The sequence below is a fragment of the Heterocephalus glaber genome, unplaced genomic scaffold, assembly GCF_053883595.1.
Source record: "Heterocephalus glaber isolate CG9 unplaced genomic scaffold, H.glaber_assembly_v1.0 deba00001795, whole genome shotgun sequence".
Lineage (NCBI taxonomy): Eukaryota > Metazoa > Chordata > Mammalia > Rodentia > Bathyergidae > Heterocephalus > Heterocephalus glaber.
The window spans coordinates 3,393,365-3,418,223 of NW_028258476.1; the positions used below are offsets into that span (position 1 = coordinate 3,393,365).

Here is a 24,859-nt window from a genome sequence, read left to right on the forward strand (position 1 = left end):
GCTCTGCCTCCAAGTGTGTGAGACAGATCCTGAACAGGGGAGGACCTGCTACTGGCATCCACGTGGTGTTGCAACAGGCCACACCTGGATGCTCCTCACCCACCTCCTTGCATGGGACTCAAGGGACCACTTCCCAGTTTGGAACATGAAAAGGGGTGCTGCATGAGTTCTCATTCACCTGCCAAGTTATTCTCCTCGATGGTGCCCACCTGTCAGTCTCGTTTTGGAGCTTGGACCCCAGTGCTTCTCATCCTTCTCCTGCAGTGTTAATCCGATAGCTCTTTTGCTAGCCTGTGTTATGAAATAGTACTGGTCTCAAAGTAGTACAGAAAGCATACTTGACTATTTCTTATGTCTAGTAGCTGCCAGAACCACAATATAAAAACAAAATGAAATTAAATTTATTCATCTCCAAATAAAAATTATACAGGGGGCAACTATTCATATAGAAACACATAACAAACTTGAAAAGAAATGGCTGAATAAAAATTATATCACATATCACAGGAATAATATTGAAACAGTTGATATACACATATTTTGTACAACTTAATAAGAAAATGTCACGAAATAATGGACAAATGAGATAAATAAGCAATACAAATGTTAGATTTATATATAACTAATACATAATGTATAAAATCTATAAAAACAAGGACCTATTTTTATTTTCTACTGTAAAGTAAAGGATTCATTTTAAATAGGAAGGATTTAAAACTTTTACAAACCAAGAAAGGATATGAGGAGAAAAAGGCATTGTGGATAGAATAGTTTTCTGAACGGAAATTTGGTTGTCTATCCATTCATTCAGATAACATTTATTGGTGAGTAAAATAATTAAAATGTGGAGTGTACCTCTATTTTGACCAAGTAATTTCAATTGTAGAATATATATATATATATATATATATATATATATAAATTCATTTATTTTCACTTTTTTATTTTTAAGACAGCACCTTGCAGTTTCCAAATTGCCCAGGCTGGGCTCCAAATTATTATCTATCCTCCTGTCTCAGACTCCCAGAGTGCTAGGGTTAACGTGTGTGCCTCCATGCCTGGCTCATAGGCCCTGTTTCGTAGAGATTACCATAAAAATGTGAGAATATGAATTCTCAAGGTTAGCTATGATATTTATTAGACAGTAATTTAGAAACTCCTTAACACTTACAATATTTGTGACCCACCCATAAACAAAAATGTGTGGCAATAACTTAAATTATTTTGTGGTTCTATATTTAACCACGGAGAGATGTGTCTTGAGTGAAGTTGTTATGCACTAACTGAAGCTGTTTGTTAGCGCAGAACACACGCTATGGAATAACAACCCGAAGTGGAGCACCTGCATGGGGTGCTTGCTCTGAATGGAGCTTGCAAGACTAGAAGTTGCTCTGGGCCAGGCAGTGAGCGGTAAGTGACTGTGGAGTCCAAGCCCACTATTGCACACCGGTGTAGCCTTCACAAGCACTGTGAACTTAGGCTACACTGTATTAAAACTTCTCTCGTCAGTAACGCATTAACTCAGCTTACTGTTACTTTATTCCTTTCCACACTGCTGAGTATTTTTAACTCTTTCCTAAGAGCACATGGATTGAAACACACATTATATCGCTACACAAAGATATTTTCTTTCTTATACACTTATTCTATAAATATTTTTATTCAATTTTTAACTTTTTAAATGTTTTTTGTTGAAACCTAAGACACAAACACATGCATTAGCCCAGGGCTCCACAAGATCAGGATCATCAATATGGTCTGGTGTCCCAGCAAAGTCATGAGGGGCAGTGACATGCACACAGGGGCGTCTTGTATGACAATGCCTTCTTCTGGAATCCCTCCTCAAGGACGTGTCTGTGGCTTGTGTCACTCTTTAGAAACATGTCCATGGCAGTTTGATTGGTTTGTTCCCTTTTTTGCACCATAAATTTGCTTGTAAGCAGATAATGCACTGTGAACGTTCCTCTCCATTAGTGAAAATCCTTTAGTATCAAAGTCCAGGTTTCCAAACTTTTTAAGGAGCTTGCTGAAGTCTGCAACAAATTCTGCTGAATCCCTCAGAAGAACCTTTTGAAATTTGTTTGTCTTCTGCTGCAGTTTGCTTTTTGGGTGCCTTTCCTTCACTACGCATTCCTGTTCCAGTTGCAACAATTTCTCAGTAGCCAATTTCTCAGGAACCTCCTCCAGGGGCTCTTCAGTATCAACCCCATCCACACCCAGGTTACACTGGCTTGCCATCTCAACCACAACCTTGCTGGTTCCTGCCACATTCTCATCCATAGCAAATCTCTTGAAGTCATGGACAAACTTCCTGAGTGTCTTCTTCCAGATGCCACTCATACACACACTCCTTGCTGTCATCACCTGAAGGCCAAGCCAAGTTCTGGACTTAGTCATGACTGTTGTAACCCTTCCAGAGTTGTCTCAGTGTCTTCCTTGGTTCCAGCAACAGCCTGAGCCAGTGTCCTCCTCAACAAGCTGGCCTTCTAATCCTTGATAAGACTTGGATCCATCAGTTGGATCAAAGAAGTGGTATTTGAGGAGATGGATCACCGATTAAAGGATGTTATCCTCCAAGTAGCACTTATCCATTTCAGTGGCATAACAATTGAAGAAGACATCTTGGAAGGGGAGCTCCATTATTCTTTTTAGTATACGTGCTGCTGAAGTAAGCACAGCCTCAGTTATGCTTGACTTTCTGCTGCTGTCGTATACTGGTGTGTGCAACTGATATGCTTGGGGCCCTGGGGTTCTCACCGGGCCCTGAAGTATTGCCCCCAAGCGAGATTTATCTTATCTGTATATCTCTTGAAACCTGGCATTGAATTCATCTTCTTATGGACGAAAGTCCTTTTGGGCATTCATTTCCAAAATAGGCAGTCTTTATCCATATTGAAAATTTTCTCTGGCAAGCAGTTTTCCTCTACATCAACTTATCTACAGTTTCAAAAAATTCTTCAGTAGCCTCCACATCAGTACTCCCAGAATTTCATCTCACTTTCCCATTATATAATGAGTAGCATTTCCTCAACCCTTCAAACCATCCAGACCTAGCAGTAAATTCAATATCATAGTCAAGTTCAGCCTTTTCTTTCATGTCACAAACTTTGGTTTGGCCATGGTCATTTCAGTGGTGAGAGGGTTGTGCTTTCACATCTGGTCTTCAGTTCAGGTAGTTAGCGGTTTCTTCATACCTGATGTAGACCATGATTAATTATTTTGTTAGTCTCATTCACGAAAGCAGATCCTTTAACAGCTTCTGTCACTATGTTCTTGTTCAAAATCATAGCAATGGTGGAATTAGATATGCTGGAGTAGTGAGCAGCCACCATCATTGAAGTTCCACCTTCATACCCCTTAATCACCTTTAATTTTGTTTCCAGGACACTAAACGTGGCTTCTCCTAAATGTAGCGACATTAGCAGTGGGTTTTGTATGAAAAAAGGCCATGCTGAACAAAAGAGCACAAGATTCAATCAAGCCTAAGAGGAAATGACCCAATTAAGAGATGAAATAAATATGCAGTAACAACAGCATATTCTTTATAACAAACTCTCATTTTTAACAAGTAGGAGTATAAAGCTGATAGCAGAATGGTGATGAGCAGAGCCTGGGGCCATTGATAGGGGAAATGTTAATTAATGAGTACTAAGGTGTAGACAGTAGAGAGAAGTTGTGTTATACTGCACAGTAAGGAGACTACAGATAGTAATGATGTACTATATATTTTTTAAAAGCTAGAAGAATGTACTTTTAATCTTTTTATCACAAAAAAATAAACGCTTGAAGAAAGAGATACATTCATCCTACTTTGGACATTACACAGTGTATACATTGAAATATTACATGGTGACTCATAAAGGTGTACCATTTTTATATATCAGTTAAAATAAAAAAATGTTTTGAATATTTAATATTTTTTTCTAAGGAAGAAATGTTTATTTTGGCTACAGTTTGTATAGGTTTCAGTCTATAGTCAGCTGGCTCCAAGACAGGGCAGCATGGCAGAGCGGAATTACATAAGGGAAAGAGTAGGCATGGCATGGCAGTGGGAAGCACAGAGCAAAAATGAAAGTCTTTAAAAATAAGATAAAATACAGTATAGTAAATATATAAACCATTGCATAGTTGTATATTATCAAGTAGATAATACTGCAGATACGACACACTGTAATTTTCTATGCTGTACTTTATATGACAGGCAGCATAGTAATTTTGTTTACACCAACATTACAACCAACATATGAGTGATGCATGGTGCTACAAAGTTATGATGACTATGACATCACTAGACTGTAGGAATTTTTCAGCTCCATTATAACATTATGGGATCACCATTATATCCTGGTTTACTATCGATGGAGATGACATTTGTTACATGACACATGACTGTATATTGGTGACAAAAAATATGAGCTATATAAGAATAAATATCTCAAAAGAAGTACAAATGGACAAAATTAGAACACCTTATTAAAAATATTAAATTAGCTCAGAACAAATGAAAAGCCACGTCATATGTACGGATTACTGTAGTGTTGTCTTAAAGATGTAAATTCTATTTCAATGAAATCAAAATAAATTAAAAGTAACCGAGCAAACTGAATCTGACTTATGAGAAATAGCAAAAGCCCCACAATAGACAGGAGCCTCATGAAGGAGGAGGCGGAGGAGGAGGAAGAGGGGGAGGAGGAGGAGGAACAAGGAGGAGAAGAAGAGCAAGAAGAAAGAGGAAGATGAAGAGGGAGAGGAGACAAGGGAACTTGAGTCAAAATATCAAATATAATTGTATGACAATTGGAGTAATGACTGTGGGCTACTGGTGAAGGAGCAGTGTAATGGGTGTAATAACTAAAAGTAAACTCATAAACCCATCACATATGGGCACTTGAAACGTGTCAGGTTCAGGAAAGATGCATAAAGGTGAACAACTCATCAAGTCATTTTGTGCCAAATCTCTATTTTTTCCCATTTCCCTTCCCTCCCTTCCACTCCTCCACCCCTCTCTATTTACAAAAGCATTGTTTCCATTTTTTCCTTCTTTTCTCATTTTTTCTTTCCCTTCTTTCCTTTCCTCCATGTCCCCTCATGAGTCTCCCTTCCCCTTTGAACCTCTTCCTCCTATTTTACAACATCAACTATACAATTTGGTCCTCATTTGCACTTTCAGTTTCCCACACTAGAGAAACCATTTGGTGTTTTCACATGCATGTCCTATCTATTTCACCTAAGATTACGATCTTTTTTAACAATAAATAAACACCTCTCTCTCACACCGTATAAGGAAAACAGTTTCTATAAATGAAAACCCTAATGTAGAAAACAGAAATCTAAACACTTATTAAACATCTTCAAAAATTATTTAATAGAATAACCTTATGGACTTTTGGCAAGCAAATATGCGTTCACAGCAGAGGTGCAATATAAAAAACATGAGTTGAATCATATATATTAAAATTAAATCTTCTTTCATCAGAAAACATCACAAAGAGTGAAAATGTAAAATACAGATTACAAGAAGATATTTGCAACCCACATAGTTTACTTTTTTAACCGACTCATCTGTGCACGGACTCCTTGATTCCCTCTCTTCGTTGTTGTGCTTGAACACAGGAATTTAAGTATCTCTTTGATTTTCTAATTTCATTTGCTTTGGATATATGACCAGAAATGGGATAGCTGATCACATAGTACTTCGAATGTGTGTTTTGAAACTCTCCATACTGTTTTCCATAAAGACTGTACCAACTGAATTGCCACTAGTGGTAAGAGTTTCCCTTTCTCCAAATCCTCTCCCGTACTCGTTGCTTTTTGTGGTTTTGATTATAGTTCTAACTAGAATGAGGTGCTATCTCATTACTGCTGTGACTTGCATTTTCCTGGTGATAAGTGATGTCACACACATGTTTTTTATATACTCGTTGGCCATTTGTATATCTTCTTTTGAGAAATAGTGTTGCTCAAAATGCTGTTCTTTTTGAGTGTTTTGAGATCTTTGTAGAGTCTGTATTATTAACCCCTTGTTGGATGAACAGTTGGCACAGATTTCCCTCAGCCTCCAAGCCATCTTTTAACTTCACTGATTGTTGGTTGTCTTTGCTGTATAGGAGCGCTTTAGCTTGACATGATCTCATTTGTTAACTCTTTTTTTTTTTTTAATTTTAGTGAGGTCTGATTTAATTATTGCTTTTAAAAAAACCATAGTTTTGAAACAAAGGAAAAATAATGAAGGCTGGTTAGTTGTTTTTTTGTTTTGTTTTCTCATGGCCCGAAATTGAACATTTTCTCATCCAGAAATGTAGGGCACCCAGTTAGTGCATGCCCTTATCATATTGCTTTAAATGACAGAAAGAGTAAAGCTGGCGTCTTCTATAGTATACTAAGCATGAATACAAAGTATGAGAATAAATAGGATCTATTCCTACATGTCAAATTACAAAACTGCTCAAAACTTTGCAATTGTGACTCATGCAAATAACATGTTAGGTCAATTTAATATTACAAATACTGTATCAGCTCGGTGCCTCTATATCCCTTTTCATAAAAAAGAAATTCTCACTCACTCCCATAGCTGGCAAATAGCTTTGGAGGAAATAACTGTACACCCAGGTGCCACAGTCAATCTGGAAATTTAACAACACACACACACACACACACACACACACACACCTTGTGAACATATACTCTTTACACAAATACACAAAGGTGTACACATACCCACCCCATCTGTAGGATTTGTAGATGATTCCAAGCCTGCACTTAAATTTCTTTGTCTCTTTATCATCCTGAAAAACACTGGTTGCTCAGGAAAAAAAAAATCTCTCTTCCTTCCTTATTTCCCCATTCTTTCCCCTCCCTCCCTTTTTCTTTCTCTACCTTCATGACTTTAAAGTTTCCTTTGTGGTTGATTCACAACAACCTATCCTTCTCCTTACTACCTCTAAGGCCCATTTTATAATACAAAATAGCTATAAACACCTTTTTATTTCTTATCACCTACCTCTCTGAGGCAGAGTTTGCGCTTTTTCCAATTACCTCCACTCTGAAAATACCCCTACCATCTTGAACGAAGCTGTTCAATGTGTACAGATTTTATCCATGTTTATGTACCCCTTTGCCATCCTAAAAATAGTTGTTGCCCACTAAATATGGTTTTCTTATGAAGAAACATAATTGTGAAAATGTGGTCTCCTAAACTGCAGATCAATCAATAGTAGAAGCAGACAAGATCCTAACCCTAAAATAATCCATTTGGTTTGGCTTTCTTCCCCCATCTTTCTCAACCTCCTAGTGCAGAATAGACTGCATCTGCAATGTGAAGAAAGGCTTAAAAATATGAGTTTTCATGTATTGCAATCATTGATTGTTCCCAGTTAAAAATAAGTGTAAGAGAAACCAAATCACAGCTGTCTCTTTTGGACAACTATGGAGAGAAACGTCACTGATTTTATGGCCGCTGGAAAACAATGTAGTCAACACTACACTACTGATGTCATGAGCCAGGAATAGGAAGCTGCTCAGAGAAATGTTCTATTGCTGTGTAGACTACACAGCCTACTGCTCTCTGAATGGCTCTATCACGACTGTGTTTCCCCATCAGCCAGCAAGGCTGTCTGTGCTCGGCCAACAGCAACTATGTTAATTTGCTTGTATTGTCTTTGCTCTTTTGGATCAACTGGAGAGTAATCCAAATCCAGAGTCGTCTTTGAGACCCGTAGAAATCCTTTCTCTTACGACTCCTGGGTCTCAGAGTTTGATGGGTGGACATTCTTTTCACTTTATTTTTCAACATTGTGTATTGCAGCTTCTGGTCCACATTGGGACTGGTGAGTTTGTAAGCACTTTCATAAGCAGTCCATTAAAATGCTTTGATTGGAGAATTTCTTGGTTTCTTGGTATCCCAAGCACCAAAGAAGTTTCCTGGGCCGAAGGAAATGTATTCGTTGTCTTCTTCCTCCTGATTGGCGTAGATCCCTGCCTCCCAGCACAAGGCCAGTGCGCTCTTTCTTCGGTTTACTCGTGTGGCCTCAAGAACCTGGGGCTGCTTTGTAGCAGGAGGTTCTGGAGGCCAGTGACGGGGCGCTCCTGGTCCTGGGGCTTGGGGTGCTCTGCAGCACTTGTTTCTGTTGCTTCAGCTCCTCTTCCCTCTCCTGGGCCGCTCGAATCTCCTCCTCGATCATGGACAAAGTCCACTGCTTCCTTGACCTCAGCTTGAAGGACCCAACCATCAAGTCAGAGTCTTGAGTAGCCAGGAGGGAGGCTGTGCTTCTCAGCTCAGCTGCCCCCGAGTACTTGCTGAAGTAGCCTCCTTGGGGCCTGGTCTCCTCCATGGCGATTGGGCCGCTGAGCTGCACAGCTGGCAGCAGCTGGGAGGGCCCCTTTCCCTGAGCACCCTGTCCTCTGCAGGTAGGTTCTTTGGTAATACATCCCTTTTCTCTTGAACGGGAGAGGACACCTGAGGTGGCTCAAACATGCTCTGAGGCTTCTCTGAGCTGGGAGCCTTGGTTTCAGTTTCCTTCAGAATTTCTTCCGGTCCCTGTCATTCTGCTCCATCCTCGCTGGTTTGGGGCACAGCCTTATCCACCTGCTCGGCTATGGCTTCTTGAATGGCATTCTGCACCAGAAGACCAGCCTGATATTCCAAGGAGTCATCCATGGATGGAGAATCTCCTAGGGCAGAGGAAGGGGAATAGAAACCATGATCACTAAATGACTTCGAGACCCCTTCTCGGCCCTCTGAGGGGTTGTCCATCTGTGGAGTCTGAGGCAGAGAGAAATCAGCCAGCGAGTTTTCTTGGAGGGCATTGGTTGTCTCATTGGAGGCACCACTGTCACTGGTGTTGTCCATGCTGAAATTGTTGGACAGGGTCTCCAGGATCGTGGTACCCTGGGACCTCACCGACAACTCATCCAAACCTGAGTCAAGCTCCTCTTGGGTCAAAGAGACATTGACTGATCTTGAAAACTGATCCAAAATCTCATGGTCGCCATCCTTGACCACAGTGAGGACAGCATGGGCGCTCGTAAACTCTCCATCCTCTGCCCACAGTTTCGATAAGGGCCCACGTTTGGAGGGCTCACTGTAAAGCCCTTCCTTTCCCTGAGGGGTGGGGATGCCTAGGCCTCCTCCACCTGACTGAGTTTCCGGCACACATGGCACTTTCTGCCCCTTGAGCATCGACGCACTATCTTCTGGAGGTCCCACCATGGAAGCTGGTCTCAGGATGGTGGCTGGCTTGTCAGAGTTGATGGACCCCAGAGGCCTGCAGAAAGGCTTGTTAGAGAGCAGCCGAGGTGTACTCTGGCCCTTGGCCACTGCTTGCCTGTGTTAACTCTTGATTTAATGACTATGCTTTAGAGGTTTGGGCTAAAAAACATTCATTATAATGATGACTTAAAGCATTTTCCCTATGTGTTCTTCTTGTAGTTTCGTGTTTTACATTTAGGTCTGTGATCCATTTTGAATTTTGTAACTAGTGAAATATAGGCTTCTAGCTTGCCTGTGGACATCGCGTTTTTCCAGCACCATTATTGAAGACATTGTCCTTTGTTCATTGCATGGTTTTGATACCCTTGTTGAAGATAAGTTGACGTAGATTCATGGACTTATTTCTTGGTTTTCTATTCTGCTCCTCTGGACTATGTGTGAATCTTACATGAGTACCACGTGTGTGAAGTTCTATGGTTCTGTACTATGTTTTGAGTACAGGTATGTAGATGTCTCCAGATTTGTTCTTTGTGTTCCAGATTGCTTTGGTTATTCAGGATAATTTTTGCTTCCATGTGTGTTTAACATTCTATTTCTGTGAGGAATAGCATTGCTATTTTTATAAGATTACATTCAATCTATAAATTGCTTTGAATTGTATGAACAATTAAAAAGTATTTATTTCTCTAATCATTCAACATCAAAAATGTGTTTTTCTTGTGTTCCCTATAATATTACATCAGTGTTTTCTAATTTTAATTGTATACATTGCTCACTTTCTTACTTAAATTTATTCCTAGGCATTTTGTTTTACTTTATTTATGCTGCTGTGAGTGGAGTTACTATCTTATGTCTTTCTCAGAAAGTTTTTTATTGAAGTTGAAAATGCTGCTGATTTTTATTAGTTTGATTTTGTATCTTGCAACTCTTTTCTCCTCTTCTTGTCTGGTAAAATGTATTCTATGTGTATGTATACATACCTATTTTCTTTGTGATTGATTTAACTTTTTACATTTAGAATGTTTTTATCAATCCTGAGATAAGAAAAATATTTGACCCCAAGTATTTCTTTAATTGTGACTTAATTTCTCCAAAAACTTACTAACCCCTTGAAACTTGTCTTGGAAAACAGTATTAAGTGAGCATTTAGATTTTTTTTTTTTGCAGTTAATCAAATTCCAAAAGTCCAAATATTGAATAACTATCTTTTCTCCATTGATAACTAACATCTGCTTTTTCATAATTTAAATCTTTATATAAACTATGTTAATATGTTGTTCTGATTTGCAAGAAGCTCAAGGTATGGTTTTAATTGTATGAAAATTATAGACCAAAAGGGAAAATTTTATCTAATTGGGACTTGCACGATATGGAAAACAATGGGAGGAATGGGAATTTCCTAGGACTTTGAGCTTGGGATTCTGCCTCTTTCTCTTTTCCCAGGGAGAAGCCTGCAGGTGTCTCCCTGATTTTGGAGCACAGAGGAATAGGGCCTGAGTCTGCTCAGGAAGTTCTTGGTTATTCCTACATAAAGCTGATTTTATAGTTCCTTTGCAAGAACGGGTCAAATGAATGTGTCCTGTGGCCCAATATGGGTCACGTTGTAGAGAATAAGAGGCCTATGCCACTTTAGCCCTTGTCTAAGAGAAGATTTTGGAACCAGGGCTGTGTTTGGAGAGATCTCTCTGGAGAGGCATCACTCACATCAGAGAGGAGAGATCTTAAGATGCCTGAAAGGAGAGGAATCAGGAACTTGATTCTGTTCTCTAGTTGTCCCTATATCAGAAGAAAATTGTGCCAGCACGTAAGACTGTGCTGATTTTCATTCAACTGCCAGAAAACCATTTGGAAAGCTGTAGGAGTAGACTAACTCGACTCCACCTTCTGCTGTGATTGAACAGTCCCCAGGAGCAGAGACAGGGACAAACATACCGCTATGTCAAATTTGACTTTGATTTTATTTCTCAGACCAGATATTTCAATTTTTGAACTTAGACTAGAGGTGTGATTCTAAGTGACCAATCATTTCCAATTATTAGCAAAGCAACTAGACCTTTCTAAGCTTGCGTCTAAGAATCAGAGGACCACCCAACTGAGTAAATATTAGGGCACAAGGACACAATTCAAAGAGCTATATATTGTATCCCATAAAATAAGAAGAAAGTTGTTGGAAATATTCTGTTGAGATTTAACCATAATCCTTGAGAGGTACAGGACTTATTTTGTAGAGAGCCACCATGCTGAAAAGTGCAGTAACAAGCTCAGAAATGTGGTACACATAGGGTGTTCAGAAAAAAAGTTTAGAGGCTATACTGGAGTTGGGAGAGAAAGAAAAGCAATATTTGTTGAAAGGATAGTAAGAGGGAAAACGTTCAAGCATAATTTAAACATTTTATTTGTTGTATTTTTATTAGTGCATATTAATTATTCAGAGTAATGAGGCCACTGTGACATTTTCAGACATGCGCGCAGTGTACTTTGATCATCTCCTTCCATCCCTTTCCTCTTCTCTCACCCTCCCCTTTCTACTTACATGTTCTCTCTGTCTGTCTCTGTCTCCCCCATTCTTCATTTCATGTGTAAGAGAAACTTGTCTTATTTGCCTTTCTGAGACGGACTTATTTCACTGGAGATGACGAACCCCAAAGATTCCACCATCAAAAGCACAAGCAAGCTAATCAATAAATGGGCAAGTGAACCGAATGAACACTTCTCAAAAGAAAAAGTATAAATTGCCGATAAATTTATGAAAAATGGCCACCATCTTTAGCCATCAGGGCAGTGCAAACCAAAATGATACTGAGATCTACCCTCACCCTAATTATGATGGCTTTCATCAAGAATACAAAAAATAATGGTAGCACTTAGCATGGAGTGGTCACAGTGAATGACTATGGGATCCACCCGGGGGACTGGGGTGGCTCGCCTCTGAGTGTGTGACTGGGTCATGAAAGTGTGGCCTCATACCTACGTTGGGAGCCTCGCCCCTTCCTCTCTGCCACTCTTACCCTAGGATGCTTCCTAGCTCCCACGAACTAAGCATCTTTGCTCTGCTCTGCTCTGCTTGTTGTCATACGACAGAGTTGGGAACATTTCTCTTTCCTACTCCGGCTCCCATTCATTCAAACGCAAGCCTGAGTGCCCCTATGTCCTTTGAGGTCCAAGGTCACCTCTAGCAGATCATAGTGTAAGGAGAATAACAGCTACCCAAGAAGAATAAGGTCCTAATAAAAGAAATGTTAAGCATTTTCCTTGTTTTATTGTTTTAATTAGCCAGGTGTACAATGTAAGTAGTAAGATTGGAGTAAGTGAGGATATTTGACAAAGACTAGCCCCAAGTTGGAGTCCAAAGCCAGTTGATAGGATTGAGGAGAGGTTTGAGTTTTTAGACCACAGGGAGGATAAACGGATCTCAAATTCAGTCAACTCTGGGATTTCTCAGGCTTTCAGGCAGACCTACAAGGATGATGCCTCGTGCAGTTTGCTGTCCTGAATGCTGCTCTTCCACACTGAGGATCCTCTTCAGCAGCAGCCTCCAGACTGCTGGTTGCTGCCCCCTCCACAGCAGCTGGAGCCCCCCGAGGGCTGGCTGCAGCAGCCAGAGCTCTGGGGTCTGTGACAGTGGGACCTGCGGCGCCTGTGGTGACTCAGGCAGCAGCCACCACCCCCAGAGCTGCAGCAGCCTGAGGAGCTGGAGCCACAGCAGCCACCAGACCCAAGGCTGCAGCAGGAGGAGACGGGGGGGCACTTAGGGGGACACTTTGGGGGACATTTGGGGGTGGGGCACTTGGGGGTGCACTTGGGAGGAGGCTGGCACTGCTGCTGGTTCTGCTGGCAGGACATCTGGGCAGCTGATCAGGTGTTCTGGAGCTGAGGGAGAGTCAAATCCAAGTCAGATCCAGGAAGTATGCCACCCTGCCCAGGCTTGTCCTTCCCACTACTTTCCACTGCACATATTGTGATGACATCACCGGGGTCAGGCACAGAAACAAATCCCCAGCACTATTGTCCTCACTAGAAGGAGATCATCATTCACCAAGTAGGAAATAATGCCAAATACCGTTATAAGGTGAAAAACACATTGTATGTCATCCACATGTTGAAATTGTTCTACAATGACTAACTTAAACCTGAAATAACTCGTTAATAGAAAGAATACCCTCTCAGCACCCTAAATAGTTCTACATCCGCACACATGCAATCAGAACGAGAAGTGATGATGGCCATTTCCGGACCTGCTCACTCCATGAAGGCAGAAGCTGAGGGTCAATGAAAGTGTGTACAGTGGACCCTTGACTCACAGCCCGGCCTCTAATGTTCTCATAAATGGCACCTCTTCCGTGGTCTACAGATCCTTGTAGTCCCTGTGTTCTCTCTACTGTGAAGCTCTGAAAATGTGTTCCCAGGCCCATGCCATACCCATGTGTGCCTCAGCCTCCAGATGAACGCCTTGGATCCTCTCCTTGTTTTCAGATTTGCTGTCCAAAATCATACCTCACACTGGTTCCTCAATCCAAATTTACTCTCTAAAATTCTATCAAGGTATCAGCCGGTGTTCTTGTTCCCTTACCCTGAGAGTCCCAAACAGCTGAGGATCTGTGTGAGGATCTGTGAGCCTAGGAAGGAATCACAAGGCTCCCCTTGTCCTCATGGTAGAGCAGCCAGCTTCTGGCTGCAAGCCTCATTGCCCTTTGCTCTGTAATTAAGTGTGCTCCAGCCTCCAGGGGCTGCCCAGCCTCCTGTCCTGCTCTGGTCTGAGGATCTCCTCAAGGAATCCCTGCTCCTGTTCCCAGGGAACACTTACCAAACTTGAGGAGCTCCCTGTCTGTGGACACTGCAGGAGGTGCGTGGATGGAGATGCTGTGCCCTTGAACCCTTTTATCCTGGCCTCAGGCTGTTCCTCAGCACGTGAGACAGGACCAAGACATGGGAGGAGCCAGCTGTAGCCACTCCCATGATGCTGTAACTGTGATGACTGGGTGCTCCTCACCTGCCTCCCTCTTCATGGCTCCAGGCAACTCCACCCTCAATGCCGCCTATTTCTCCTGGAGTTGCCTCACCTTCCGGTCTTGTTTCTGTACTAGTTTTATCTCCCACAAGCTTGCCTTGTATTTCCTGGATACACTTTGACATAGAAATCACCCAAGGCTGTAAACATCCCTGGTCTCTACATTTAGAACCCAAATCACCAAAATCACATGAATACATGCATGTCACCAGATCTTGTGTCTGCTTCCATGTGCAATGGCAGAATCCTCTAAATGTCCCTGGTGTGGTCCATCATGTGTGTGTGTGTGTGTGTGTGTGTGTGGTCATGCGTGTGCATCTGCCCCAGTGAGAGCCTGGATTTGGAGTCAGACAAACCTGGCACTGGCATCTTCCAGCTGTGGGACCTTGTGGAAATCGACTGCACTTCTCATTCTCAGTTCCCTGAATGTTACAGTAGAAATGATGCGGATTACTCCCGAGTGCTGTGAGGAACAACAGGATTCTAGAAGAGTGGGGCCCAGCCAGGTCCTGTGACACAGTGGACCCTCATGCAAAATCAGTCTATCTATAATTAAAAAGGAATGCATGCACTTTTAGTTTTTAGATCACAGCAGGTTTCCAGGAGACAGGCATCTAAGTTTTTAATGGCTGTTTTTCAGTTAAGAGATTTCACATAGTCTCATATAGAAACAACTCTGTAGAGGCACAGGAGGGAAAAGGCATCCTGTGTGGCAGAGTGAGAATGTGCTGTGCAGGAATCACACACCAGAAGAGGGTGCGTTCCCTGGATAGGCAAACAGAGAGGAGGAGAGACAGTGAAATGTCTCCAAGCTGAGCCTCTCCATGGGCTGCAAGAACTGGTGGGAAAAAATCCCTGAGTAGAGGGGGCCGAGGCCAGGCAGCTTTAAAGAAAAGCAGAGACTGAAGTGCAAGGGGAACTTTTAGGGTTTCTGCTTAGTTTCCACCTGGACAGGAGTTCTGTCTGAACACTTTTCTTTTTTTTTTTTGATACCGGGGATCGAACTCGGGACCTTGCGCTTGCAAGGCAGGTGGGGGCACCACGGAGCTAAATCTCCGGCCCTGTCTGAATGCTTTTATCTGCATTTTATTTTGCATTTGAACATTTTTAGAAAAAGATAAAGCCTGATGCCAATTTGGGATACGGTGGGTGCCCCTTCCACATTACAAAAAGAAAAAAAACAAATGAAAGACTTAATTAGATGAAGCCAAAGTAGTTCTAGAATTAATTATGGGAAGGCAGTTCTCCCTTCAGGAAGAATCCAAAATAATCTCCCTGAGCATGGGATGAGGCAGATTATATAGTGACTGAAACCTATAACCAGGTGATAATGGGCAGGAAACACATCTGGGGAGTTGTATGTACTTATGAGATTTTGGTTACTTTAGACTGTTACACTTCACTGGTGATATCTATGTATCTGTCTGTGTCCATGCCTGTATAGATACATAGACATAGACTTAGATACAGATAGAATCATGTCCAAGATCCTATTGCTAAGGCATCAGCTGTCTCGAAGTGTGTGGTCTTCCCTGAGGGACAGGCCCTCCCCGCTGTACAGTTTCTCATTCACTCTAATCTCCCATGGAATCCCAATATTTCTTCTCCTCACCATCCTCTCTTCTAGAAATAGTCACCCCTGCCCTTCAAGGAAGGAAGTGCTATCTGGGGCTCCGTGCAGTGCTCCTCATCCAGATGTTCATCCTGTGACTGACAGCACACTTCTGTGCAGTAACAGCCTCTCCAGCTCCTGGATTTTTCCGAAACACCGCTTGTCTATTAGCTGAACTTTGAACATAGCCCTCTCTACTCCTGTCCTTCATTCCTCCATCTTTTCCTCTCAGACATGACATCATTGAAATCCCAATTGCTCTATTATGATGCATGTGACATATCTTTTAAAAAGGAGGCTCAGATAAATCCTTTGACAGCACCACTTGAACCTTACATTTCAAATTCCCCAATAGCAACTGGTACAACATTTTGTACATATGGGTGGGCATTTTATTTTCACATATTTTCTCACTAGCATTAGCTGACTTCCAATTCCACAAATAGCAGCTCTGTGTGATGTAGGTCATCCTCACAGGGGACCACACTCTGAGACACACAGTGAGGTGTGCTGGCCACGTCACCCTGCAGGGATCTGCACCATCTCACCTGGAGTGACCTCTGCTCAGGTTTCCAGTGGACTTAGTCATAGGGAAATGGCCAGGTTTTCCTTGCCTGGGCTGACGCAGAAGTGTAGTTCCTGGTTCTTGGAACGATGAGGCGAAGAGCTCATCTGGTTCATGTTTTTGTGTTGAGACAGCACAGTGACTCAGCTGTCCTTCTGCTTGGACTTGGGTGATGTCAGCATTGCGATGATGACATCAGTGAGGCTGAGCCTTTGGCCTGGACCTTGGCTATGGGTGGCTTGAGATGATCTATTTCACTAGCCAAGGCTTTCTGGGGTCACTGCTCATCCAGCCAGTCTTTCTCTTACATTTTTATTCTGTTATCTATGTAGGTAACAGCCGAGATAACTGCAGAAATCATGTCACAAAATCACCCTGAATTAATTTTTCTCTGTGCCTTCTCATTTTCCTACCTCTGAACCACTGACTAGCATGGAAATGAATTCTCATTTTTCTCCCCCTGAAAATCTTTCTTTTAAATCGTAATTGGTGAATGCTACTCTAAAAGTAATAGACATATATGCGTTTTAAATTATTAAATCAAGAAAGCTATATTATTAGGCATTTTTGCCATTTTGAACTATGTAATAAGCTTCAAAAATATATAGATAAAACCACTGATAAATTAAATTATTTAAAAATAAAATTTACAAGGCAACACATAACCCAGACAAAGAGAGTCAATAGAGAAAAATACAAAATATGAATGACATAAACAGTTAATATCACTGTTGTATGAATAAATATTACACATTAAAGATAAATAAAAGTATAAAAAGCTAACAGGTGAAGGGCACAAATAACTTTCGTCTTATACACAGAGAAAGGAAAGCTGTTCAACTTTACTAACAGTCAAACAAATACAAAGAAAACAAGGAAGAAATCGCTTGTATTTGGAAAACAGGTTTTCCAGATTCATTGATGTATTTCACATAACAGTGATTATAACACTACTCAGACTTAGGATGCATGAGCTTCTGTCCTTGTACTCTCATGGTCTGGATGACAACATAAAGCCCCACAACTGTTCTGAAGGACAGGAGAAGGTTATTCAGGTGTGAAGAATTTGGACTTGGGAGTGGATCCTTTCCCATAATATTTGTTCTTCTTAGTATCTAGAGAAATTGTATAAAAGTTTTGACAAACGAGAGGAGAATGTAAAGAGTATCTTTTAATAGTAAGAGCTCAGCCAGATAGCAGGATATAATCACAATATATAAAATACAAATCCCACTCAGTGAGTCCAGCAAAACTATGGCAACAATGGTTTCATAAGAGAACCATCACTGGATATGAAATAAAGTTGGGTTTTTTTGGTATCAGGAATCGAACTCGGGAATTTGCCTTTGCCAGGCAGGCAGTGGCTCCACTGAGCTAAATTCCTCGCCCCAAAAAAGTTTTCATGCAATTATTTAAGTAGCCTCAGAGTATCTCCTCATACATTAGTAATAGTAACCACACAATTAGGAAACCTAGAAGACATCACCTTTAAACCAAGAAATCAAAGTAACACCATCAGGAATGGAACAATCAGTCACGTGAGATTTGATACCATGGCTGAGTAGGACACAGCACATAGCACGACTCTTTGGGGGATCACTGCAGAAATGCATAATTTGAATCTAGTTTAAAAAGTAGCATCACCTAAATCCAGACTGAAGGACGTTCTACCAAACCCATGGCTTATTACAAAAGGTCAAGTAAATGAAAGAAAGACTGGAGGTCTCTCCCATATTGGAGGATACTGGCAGATCACAGCAACTCAATGCCATTGGGGATCCTGGATTGGATTCTTAACCATGATTCAATTGGTTTTTTGTTGCTGTTGCTAAATTTCCATCATTTTAATGAAGGTAAATGCAGTGAGAATGAATGCAAATCTGAAGACCTTAAGAGAAAAGAGAAGAACTGACACGGCTGGAGAAAAGTGTAGATGAATTCTAAGTCATCAGAGAGTGCTTAGGAAGGATTGTATCAATATCTCAGGTCAGGTGAACTACAAAAGAGAATATGCAGGAATTTGCCAAAAGTGAGAAACCTTCAGCTGCAGTGCAGGCCTCACTGTGCGCCTGAGAACCCATGCTAGAGAGAAACTTGCTAAGTGTCCTGACTATGGGATAAGAGTTTATGGCAGTTCAAATTTCATCGCCTGTACAAGAATATACAAAGACGTGGAAGCTCATCAATGAGGTGAGTGCAGAAGGGCCTTCAGCCTATAGTTCTCCAGAGAACCCAGACAGGAGAAAAGCCCTGTCCACACAGGAAGATGTGGAGAAAGCATCAGTAAAATGTTGGGAGCAATGCTACATAATTCTAGGGATAAATCATTTGGTCAGCCTAGTTCTCTTGCCTACAGCCCAGCTACAGAATAACTCCGGTTTGGCCTCCGGTCACAACTGAGACTTCAGTGATCCAGTGATGCTGTGATTCTCCAGGACAAGAAACATCCTGGGAGAACAAACATCTGCTCAGTTCCTCATTGTTCTTGGACTGATTAACATCTTGTTTGCCGGAGATGTACTGAACTCTCTGCAAGCCTTCTGTTAGACCTTGTTTATCCCAATGTGAACTATTGAACTCTCTGCAAGTCATTTGTTACATTTGTTTCTCCCGATGTACTGAATAAAAGGTGTGGTAAGCTGGGGGCTTTGTCTTTGCTGCCCAGAGCAGCACTGATCAGACCCAAAGCTCAGCTTCTTCTCAGTCTCATTTTTCTACCTTTCCTATAATTCGCCGTGTGCTGCTGTGGCTCGCAGGAGACCAGGACTCACTGCAGAGGTTCTGGTAACGTCCCCTTCCCCTGTCCCCCACAGTAAAAGCTCTCCTTTCAGTACACATTGGAGGATTCACACAGGACACAGACCCCATGTGTGGAAAGATTCAGCAGGAGTTTCTCCTTACGTTCACCTCACAGAAGGCGCACAGTAGGAACCAGTGCATGTCATGTTTGTGTTAAATGCTTTCCCTGCATGAGCACCAAGAAATCCATGCACAAGAAAAACTAATGTCAGTCCGTAACTGTATATATGCCTGAAGACATTTAAAGGGAAAAGGCTCAGTAAATGTACCACCGCAGAAAATCTGCAGTAGTGAGTTCCTTCTGGTCTGTGACCAGCTGTGTTAGAGAGGCGTCCTTGGGATTATGCCCTTGTTTCTTCCTCATGCTTCTCCCACATCTAGAGTCCAGACCCCAAGGCAGCCAGCCTGGAATGAAAGGAAGACTCCCGTCCCTCTCCTGGCCTCCATGTGAGCTGAGATAATACCTTTTCCCTCTCAGTGCGCATATTGCTCCCTTAAAGGACAAGACATGAATTTGATATGCCTCCTTCTTTATCCACACTGTCAGGCAGCTGCATTTCCACTAGAAAAACCCACCAGAGCAGCACTTCAGGGAAAGTCCTGAGACTTCTCATCGTGCCCAACACTTCTTTGCCCAGAATGGAAATGCTGGAAACACTTGTTCTCGCCTGTGCTCAAAATGACGTATCTGCCAGGCATACTCCGCATCTACCCAAAGAAGAGAAGGCAATGCTCCTCTGGGCTCTGTGCTATGAATCACTTTGTAAACAACTAGAAGTTTTATAGAGGGAAATAGGGTACAGGCCCTGGGATTTTTAGTTAGCTCCAAGTTCTAGCAGGACTGGAATAAAATACCACTGCATTTACAGAATCTAATTTTGTTTCTGTTGTAGTTTCTGAATTTCACCTGTTGCTTATGGTCCAGAAACCAAAAGATCTGAGCAGCTTGATGTGCTGACATGGGAAACCTGCTACCATTTGGGAATTCTCCATATTCCACACACTGCAAACTCCCACAGGGACTCAGTAATAAGTGACAATGTGCAAAACCCATGGCTGCATTCCAATATTTGAGAAGAAAGATGACAGTTTTCATCAATAACCCTTTACTTTAATGTCAGGGAAGATGGGACTATCTCTGGTCAGCAGAGCTATCACCACACACACACACACACACACACACACACACACACTTAAAGAATCTCTTCAAACAAGTGAAATTACTTATCTTTGTACTGAACAGTATTCAAACTAATTGCTGATCTGTTCATGGTACAGGGATGGCCCCTGTACAGCACAAGCTAAGCAGCCCAATCCTTCGCCTTACAGTTAAAATATGACATTAACACAGGCAGATAACAAGTACATATATATAGTTGCAACAGTTTTAGCGAAATCTAAAACTCTAGGAAGGGACACTATGCATAATAAAATATGCAATATAATGTCTCGGAAGTGCTTTCTTCATGAAGCAGGAAGTATTCAAAGGAGGGATGGTTGGCTGGGGATTTAGCTCAGCAGTTCTGCCACCTGCCTCGCAAGCACATGGACCCAAGTTCTATCCCCGGTACCAATAAACAAAATCCAAAAAAACAAAGGAGGGATGGTTACTAGTTAAATTTTGATTTGAACTTTCCAAAGCTAGTTGCTAAATTGAGTTCTGGGTTGGCGAGAAGGAGGGGAGCAAATGGCAAAGGTTAGACTGTGAATAAGTTTAGATGTATCTTGGAGCAACAGCTGTCCAGCCATCACCTGTTCTAAGTCAGATGCTGTGACTCATTTGTTGGTAAAGAAAAAGCTGGCACCAGAGAGAAGGAGCAGTTGTAAGGGACTGGTGCCAATAGGGGACAAAGATCAGAAATGATTCTATGTGAATGGAAAGATAAGAGGGAAGATGAACATGGCCAGATGGTCCAGTCCTGGACACATAGCTGATCTACATTCATATTTAATTAAACTTATGTTCAGAATGAGATGTGGGAAATCCACAATATTCTACAATGCATGCTTCACAAATTTAGATGAGAGACTCATTAAGGTCCAGGTGTCCAGTAGGAATCCTAGTACAAAGATCCTCCAAACATGTATTAGCAATTAAGGGAAGATGGTTTCTTAAATAAAGAAATGCCTCCAATGAAGTGGTGAGGAAGTGTGTTTTATTCTCCAGGTAAGTTAAGCATCACTGCCTTTAGACTACCTTTTCCCAGTCTTAATGAAAAAAGCACTGGCTATGCATTAACAGATATGAATTCTGTGTGTGGCTCAGCCTGCTTTGGTTTCCCATACTGTAAGGCAGAATACTGTTTATACCTAATACAACTTACGCCTGTAAAGTGAATAATGTTTCAGTATAGAGAATAGTCACGGGAACAGTGGGAATATTTAAGTGGTTGTAGATACAGATGTCTCTGGACAGAGTACAAGGAAAATGATGCAGGAATAACAGTCAGTCAAGGAAAGAAAGAATGCAGATTTCTGGTTTTATTGTTTCATATCATGCTTGGCTGTGCAAATAAAAGAAAGCTACAGAGCGATATAAAGGTCTGCACTTTAAGATGCCCAGGGGAGATGCTAGGGCTGCAGGATCTCAACACAGAAGGATCTTCTAGGCTTGAGCTCAACCCTCACCAGGTCCCCTCAGCAACATGGGGTGGACCAGCACGGGGCAGGTGGAAGAGGAAACAGGTGGCCATTTGGTGCCTTCGAGTCTGCTCATCTAGTAACAGGGTCCACTTCAGCAGCAGCCTCCAGACTGCTGGCTGCTGCCCCCTCCACAGCAGCTGGAGCCCCCTGAGGGCTGGCTGCAGCAGCCAGAGCTCTGGGGTCTGTGGCAGTGGGACCTGCAGCGCCTGTGGTGACTCAGGCAGCAGCCACCACCCCCAGAGCTGCAGCAGCCCGAGGAGCCGGAGCCACAGCAGCCCCCAGACCCAAGGCTGCAGCAGGAGGAGACTGGGGGGCACTTAGGGGGACACTTTGGGGGACATTTGGGGGTGGGGCACTTGGGGGTGCACTTGGGAGGAGGCTGGCACTGCTGCTGGTTCTGCTGGCAGGACATCTTGGAAGGCTGTAGTTCAGGACCTGAGAGAGAGAGAGAGTCAAATCCAGTCAGACCAAGCCACAGGCCCCCTGGACACGCTTGTCCGTTCTGCTTCATTTCTAGTTCCTTCATTTTGATGAACTGTTGAAGTATAGTCCTAAGTATTTAATCTGTGGATGTTTTAATATTTCTAGCAATTTAGCAAATACCCTTGCACTATCTCCTTCCTGTCTTGTGGTTTCTTTTTAAGATAGTGGATTATGAGTGTGTCTTTTACAAAGAAGGAAATCTGGGCTTTAAACCACATGAAGAAAATTGCCAAATTTAACACACAGGAAGTGAAGAAGGCAATTTCTCCACCCTGCTACCCAGAACCCTGAACTGTCCAGTCTAGGAACCTGAGGATGTAACACTTTCCTGAATGAGAATGAAGAATTCTCTCTTGGAGTAACATCACTGTAATTTTGTCTTGCACAAGCTTGGTCATGCACAATCATAAATGTCCTTAGAGCCTGGCTGGTGTCCCCAGCTCCCTTTGTTTGTGAAGAACCTGAAGAACAGCACTTTCTATGCAGACCTGCCACTGGAACTCAGGCACCCTGCTTTAGCAAACCTGGTACCCTGCTATTTTAGCGTACTGAGACCTCAACTAGTCTCTTGGTACTGGATTCTCAACCTGTTGTGTTCAACTTCTTAGATTGATTCCCAATTCCTGTTCAGATCCATAAATTGGTGCGTTTTCAAAAGCTCCAAAGGACTCTCTGTTTGTTTCTTTCTTTAAAGGTTGGAAACTACTGCCCCCAATTCATCTTTGTTGGGAAGGTTACAGTTTCCCTCTCCAAGATGACAGGACTTCCAGAAGCTGGCTATGCTGCTAGAGTATGTTGGCTGGGGCTTTGATGCCTCTGCCCTTTGAGCTCAGTCTGTGGCAGATCAATCTGGCTCACCACAAAGGGAGAACCATGTAATTCTTTGTATTTCCAATTGACCCACCACCTCCCACCCCTGGCATCTGTACCCTCCCCCTCTTTGACTTCCTGCTGCCTCTCTCCCTTTGTCCTTGTGGACTCCAGGTCCTAGAGCATGACCCACCCTTCCCTCCTGGTCTCATCTGGCCATCCCTCCAGAGAAGCTCTTGTTCCTGTACCCAATGGACACTTACCGAGGTCACAGGCAACACAGGTATGTGGGCACCTCAGGAGGTGAGTGGATGGAGGTCCTCTGGCCTTGAGATCTTTTATACTGGCCCTGGGCTCTTCCCCAGCTTGTGAGACAAGACCTGGGTATGGGACCCACCTCCAGCCACCCACATTCCTTGACCTGTGATGAGTTGCATTTCTTCACCTGCCTCCCTCTGCAGAGCTCAAGGAAGCTGCTCACAGCTCAAAATATGACTTAGCAATGAGGGTGAGGTGGAAATATACCCACCTTCCCTTCCCATCTTGGTCTTCCTGGAAAGTATTTGCCTTACTTAATTTTGGAGATCGAGTCGCAAGCCTCTCTTTTGTTCACACCTCAAACCTTAGCTCTATGGCTCTGTAAAATCTAGCTTGAAGCAAGTTTCATAGAACCCACTAACCCTCAGCTGTCTTACACTTGAATGTGTGCATTTGTGTGTAATACAGCAGCTAAGAAACTGGTTAAAGAGTCAAACAAACCTCATGAGAACCCTGGTTCTACCACCTATTACATGTATGACCTGATAAAAATGTCTTATCATTCTTGTTCTTATTAACTTTACAGTAGAGATAATATAAAATATCTCTCCAGAAATGTCCCAGAATTGATAAGCTAATACAAAGGAAGTTTCTGATAGAGAGTTGATAACATGTTAAATTCTCTATAAAGAAATGCTAGCACATTGATTTTTTAAATTTTTTATTTTAATGTAATACAAGTAGATATTAATAAAGAAAATATGAAAACAGTTTTATGGAAGAATAATTCTTCATAACAAAATTAATTAGAGAATAGCTATGGTAAATACAGCATGTATCATGACCTTAAAAGAATATATTTTTGATTACTATTCTCTCAACTCACTTCCTAATAATGCTATAGCTTTTTTCTATAAAACATTTTAATTATTAACAAAGTATCTCACACTCGATGTAATTTTGAACAATTTCTTCTTATTTCACAATATCTACTATGTATTTTGGTCCTTATTTATACTTCCAGTTTCTCACACCAGAGAGACAATGGGACATTTACACATGTGTGTCCGATTTATTTCACTTAAGAGCATGTTCTCCAGGTGTATCCATTTAGCTATAAATGTCTCATGTTTGTCCTTCTTTATGGATGAATAGTACTCAATTATATATTTTTTAAAGCCACATCTTTTTTATCCACTCATCAGTTAATGAGCCTTTGGGCTGTTTCCATGATTTAGCTATTGTAAATTGTGCTGCCATAAACATGGGCACACATGTATCCATGTATTGCTGTGGTGTGATGTTTTTAATTCTTTTTGGAAGATACCTAGAAGGGGGATAGCTGGATCAAATGGGACCTCTAATCCTAGTTTTTTGAGGAATATCCACACAGATTTCCACAGTGGTTGCCCCAGTCTGCACTCCCACCAGCAGTGGAGAAGGGTTCCTTTCTCCCCACAGCCCTGCCAGCAT

The 24,859-nt window shown here is 42.0% G+C and overlaps 1 long non-coding RNA gene and 1 pseudogene across 1 annotated transcript; both read right to left on the reverse strand.

Moving 5' to 3' along the window:
* Positions 1 to 7,858: 7,858 nt before the first annotated feature.
* LOC101726040 (A-kinase anchor protein 2 pseudogene) lies at positions 7,859 to 13,435 on the reverse strand (annotated as a pseudogene).
* Positions 13,436 to 21,658: 8,223 nt separating this feature from the next.
* On the reverse strand, positions 21,659 to 23,451 carry LOC147820830 (uncharacterized). The gene is made up of 2 exons (XR_015448153.1): positions 23,392 to 23,451; positions 21,659 to 22,270 (listed from the first exon to the last, which is right to left on the reverse strand). It is a non-coding gene; the product is annotated as an uncharacterized LOC147820830 (long non-coding RNA).
* Positions 23,452 to 24,859: the final 1,408 nt, after the last annotated feature.